At 50.0% G+C, this 5,061-nt stretch overlaps 1 long non-coding RNA gene across 1 annotated transcript; it reads left to right on the top strand.

Moving 5' to 3' along the window:
* Positions 1-744: 744 nt before the first annotated feature.
* LOC148849853 (uncharacterized) lies at positions 745-1,696 on the top strand. The gene is made up of 2 exons (XR_016099973.1): positions 745-886; positions 1,126-1,696. It is a non-coding gene; the product is annotated as an uncharacterized LOC148849853 (long non-coding RNA).
* The last annotated feature ends 3,365 nt before the right edge of the window (positions 1,697-5,061 follow it).

Below are 5,061 nucleotides of genomic sequence, written 5' to 3'. Positions count from 1 at the left end.
GGGGTATTTATGTACCCCAATTCGCGTTTGTGAGAGTTTCTTTGATATGTAAAAAAGTAATGATTATTAGATCAAAATTGTATTTTCTAATACTTTGTAATTTGAGAAGAGAGCATTAATGTACCTATTTTTTTAATATGATTTTGTATTCTTTTGATAATTAACTTTTTGACCAAAGTTAAGGCATTGGAGCATAAGATAGTTGGAACATTTAATGGTGGGCCCACACTTTACACCGATTTCAAACAAACAAGATGAATGCAACAACGGTTTAAAATGTGAATTTTATTTGCATTCATGAACAGAAAAATAGGTAAATATGTAGTGTATATATTTGTATTTACACTGCAACCAAAGGGAAAAATGGAACTACGAAATCAAATTTCAATGCATTCAACCCGTGATAGTCTGATTGGGAAACCAAAGACATTAGCAGTTTCTAATTGCACTAGAGGAGTTGCTATCAAATGGGGCACCGAGGATACATCTGTAATTTTTCTTTTTCTTTTTGAGATGTAAATCAGGTTTAATAACGTTTAATTTCGAAACTTGGGCTCTGATTAATCAAACTTGATCGGTGCTACATTGGTCATTTGGTGCTTTTGGGAGTTCCAATCTGCGCCTCACCATCTCTCGCCCCACACACCGAGCATCCGCCACCTGTCCATTCGCATGGGTCAGCATTCCTGTGTGCAGGGCTAATGGTATGGCCGTTAGTTTGTCCCGTTAGCCCCAAAATTAGTCAAAAACCTTCATTTCTACATCCCTGCCTCCTCAACCGATCCCTCATGCTTGAACTGGCCATCCCCTGATCCGTTCTTCTCCCCTCCACCTGAGTTTTCCTTCTCCGACACTGGCGACCGCTCCAGTGAGTTCACTTGACCAGGTATTCTCCAACACTCATTTTGTTTCACTATTTCGTTTTTTCATTTCAAACCAGATAAACCCCTGTTCTCTGTTGTTTTCTCATTTCAAATCAGAGAAACCACCGGCCATCTATAATGACCATCGGCGGTCATCCACCCATTTCACTATCACAGATACTTTCCATCTCTCATATCATCATTATTTCACATATCTTTCTTATTTTTTTTTCTGATATTTTATTTTTCTATTTCAAATTAGAGAAAACACCGGCAACAGAATTGATTAAGGAAGAGGATTTACAAGGCTAAAATCAAGTTGCTATCTAGTCAGAGTTGAGGAAGAGGATTCTGCAACTTCATCCGCACAATCACCCTCATTTTCTGAAAGAACGTGCCTCATCATAATCATCATCCCAAGGGTCCTTAAAAGACCACAAGCTGGCTGCACTTATCCTCAAGATCTCCCTCTAACTTCACACTCCAACACCCTTGAATATCAAGGTGAGTAAGGGCCCTACACTTGGTAAAGATGGCATCGAGACCACGATCATTGAAACGTCCAAACCCAAGTTCAAGATGGCGAAGTTTTGGCATTGTATTAGCTATCAAACATCCAAACCCAAGTTCTTGTCCACAGGGCAAATCCAATATAGAATGGCATTGAGGAATCTCTCGAGATGTCTTGTGAACGAGTGATGATATGAGAGTTGGAGAGTACCTATGACAGTGAAATGGCCGGATGATCGTCGGTGTTGGTGTTTATGATTTGAAATTAAAAAAAAAAAAAACAAAATATCAGAAAAAACAAAGAGGGTATTTGGATCCATTTACATTTATTCAGTAAACATTTTATAAAATAATTAATGAGGGCGTTTATGATATATAGGCACCATTAGCACCACATCAGCAAAATGTCAATAAACGCCTACTTATTTCAAGAAGCTCCAAAATGAAACTTCCTGAAACGGGAGAGGCGCACAGAAACTGAAGTTTGCTTTTGGATACATATTGATGAAGGAAGATTTGGCCCAACCTCTTCATTATGTGACACGTGGTAGAAACGACAGCTCGACAGAAGGGGCCAAGCCTAGGCGGGGACAAGGGGATAGACTTCGCTGAACTGACCCACCTTGTAACAGCTCGGGATAGACATCGCCAAACTGACCCACCTTGTAACAGCTCGGGATAGACTTCGCCGAACTGACCCACTTTGTAACAGCTCGGGATAGACATCGCCGAACTGACCCTCCTTGTAACAGCTCGGGACACTTTGCCGAACTGACCTTGTAACAGCTCGGGACACTTCGCCGAACTGACCCACCTTGTAACAGTCCGGGACACTTCGCCGAACTGACCCACCTTGTAACAGTCCGGGATACCTCCGAGCCCAAGACCGCCTCGCTCAGCACTTCGCATCATCTTCTAGGTGCCAAAGCCAAACAAGTCGTACCATGCCTGACACCATGGAAGTCCGTGCCCGAGGACGCCACGCCTGACTGACTTGGGATCTGACGTTTGGCAGCAGCACTCTAAACGGCCACCTGCCACCGCCACTGACGCCGCCATCTCCAGTTAGACGTTAGGTAGTGACGGTTCTGTCTCAACAGAAGGGATGACGGCCGAGTTGACAAGCGCAAGGGTAATCATACCCGATCTGACAAGGGCCTCGGGACGAGTACACGAAGTGACTATAAGAGCCCCCTGCCCCCCGACAATGGAGGTATGCAAACTTTGCGCTATCTGGTATTACCTTGCTTTTGAAGGATTCTAACTTGAGCTTCGGAGCCTCTACACCGGGTTCCCCCCGGAGCTTTCCCATCTCTTTCGTTTCAGGTCCCCTGCTACCTCGAATTCAGAAGCAAGGCAGCGGACAGCTAAGACCAGCCGGATCGCGCTCCATCAATTGGCGTCGTCTGTGGGAAAACGCTTCAAAAAGCCTCCCTCCAAACTTTGATACCCCCTTTCTTCTTCAAAAAACCCAACACTCATGGCCTCCTCCAGCAACACCGGACGCGGCACGGAGACAAACGCCACCGGAGAACAACTTCAGGTCCCCGTAGTGTGCGTTGGACAGTTCACCATCCCCCTTTCGGCGGATGGGATCCCCATCCTGAACACGCCACAAGCAGTGGCACCCGTAAACCCTCCTACCACAAACGTCCCCTTTCCCCTCCCCATTGAGACAACTTTCACTGAACCAACTGCCGTCCCCCTGGCAGCTAGCCAAGACCGATTGGAGGACCTGATGCAGTGCATGTGGGCAATGCAAGCCCAAATGCAACAGTTCCAGCAACACCAGCTTCACCAGCACCAAGTGCTGCACAACATCTCCCAGTATCACTATCAACAGCAGTTCCCCCAACTGCCACTGAACCAACCACTACTTCCACCTCGCCACCCCGCCCCGAGGCCGGTCAAGGCCTCCCCGCAGGATGGGCGCCCCCGCCAGGCGAAGGCCTCCCGGCCCCAAAACCACCCCAACAGCCAGGCCTCGTCCCCAGGCCGAAGAGAGAAAAATGTCATCCCCGCCTCGTAACCCGCAGGTGGGTTGGGAACCTCGCCCGCGAGGTCGGCACCCCGGCGCTCCAAGCCCGAGCTCCCGCTCACCGAAAATCGATTCAGCGCCCTAGCGGCGGACTACCAGCATTCCGGGCCCATCGAGCTCGGTAACACGGAGGCCAGCAGCGCTAGCACAAGGCCCGCTCAACGGCGAAGGCGCCGGAGTCGCCAAACCACCACCCGCGCCTTGTCGGAACTCAGAGGCAAAGCCGCGAGCTCGGACGAGGTAGGGGCTACCCCGGCTCTCTCCGTTCCTTCCCCCCTCGCATCGGAATTCCTGGCGGTCTCCTTACCCAGAGACTTCAAACTCCCACCTCTGGACAAGTACGACGGGTCCTTCGACCCCAACGACCACGTTGACGCCTTTTAGTCGCAAATGCACCTCGCCAGGGCTAGCGAATCGTGCATGTGCGTGGCCTTTACCACCACCCTCAGGGGGGTAGCCCGCACTTGGTACAGAAACCTGGCCCCCGGGTCGATAAAGTGTTGGGCCCAGTTTGTGCAAGTCTTCACCACACACTTCGTCACCAGCCGACGGTGCCCCAGAACAGAGGAAAGCATCTTCGGAGTGGTCCAAAGAGAAGGAGAATCTATTCGGGGCTACATCAAGCGGTTCAATGAGGCGTGCTTGCAAATACCGCGGTTGGACCCTGCAGTGCAGCTCGCGGCGGCCAAAAGAGGGGTGACGCACAAAGAGTTCAAATGGCACATGGTGGCCAACCAGCCCGCGACCGTGGCCGAATTCCTCAAACTCGCGAATAAGTTCATGAGGACAGAGGAAGAGATCAACCAATGAACCGAAGGCAGGAATGAGAAAAGAAAGAGAGAAGGCGAGCTCTCCAACCCGGTGAGTAGAAAAAACCCGACCCGGGAGCCGAAGCCGAACCAGTCCTTCCAGGCCCCCCTAGCAGTTCGGACGGACTACACGTCGTTGAACACGAGGTGGACAGAGATCTTAATGACGATCAAAGACGCTCCGTACGTTAAGTGGCCACCTCGCCTGAAGGGAAATCCGAACGATAGAAACAAGAATTTGTATTGTAGTTTCCATAGAGACCATGGTCATAGCACCGAATAGTGTAATAACCTCCGGGACGAGATAGAGGGACTCATCCGTCTCGGATACTTGAGAAACTTTGTACAGCACAACAATAATAAAGCAGGTCGGCAAGGGGAGCGCGAAAGGGATGCACCCGAGTCTAGCAACAGACCTACCGAACCGTTGCAGAAGCAGCCTCCGGAAGAGAGGCCAGTTCGGGGAACCATCCATGTAATAGTGGGAGGATCGGTGGTAGCGGGGTGTACCTCGGCAGCAACCCGGACTTCAGTTCGCGAAGCGGCCCTCGAAGAAAGGAACCCCCCAAAGAGACCAAAGACCGAAGAGCCAATCTTTTTCACGGAGGACGACGCGCGAGGAATCCACTACCCCATGATGACGCGCTTGTCATTAAGCTAAGGATCAGCGATTTCGAGGTCAGGCGCGTACTCGTAGATTCGGGCAGCTCAGCGGACATCCTCTTCAAATCGGCAATTGACTAGCTGCAGTTAAAGAGGAGCGAGCTGAAGCCCGCAAACACTGCCCTGATAGGTTTCAGCGGAGAGGAAGTTAGGCCCCTCGGGAAAATAACTGTCCCTG

Source organism: Nelumbo lutea, chromosome 5 (genome assembly GCF_056320005.1).
Source record: "Nelumbo lutea isolate HS-2025 chromosome 5, American lotus-T2T, whole genome shotgun sequence".
NCBI classification, from domain to species: Eukaryota; Viridiplantae; Streptophyta; class Magnoliopsida; order Proteales; family Nelumbonaceae; genus Nelumbo; species Nelumbo lutea.
Note: the sequence above shows the minus strand (reverse complement) of the source record. Positions and strands in the feature narration are given on the sequence as shown.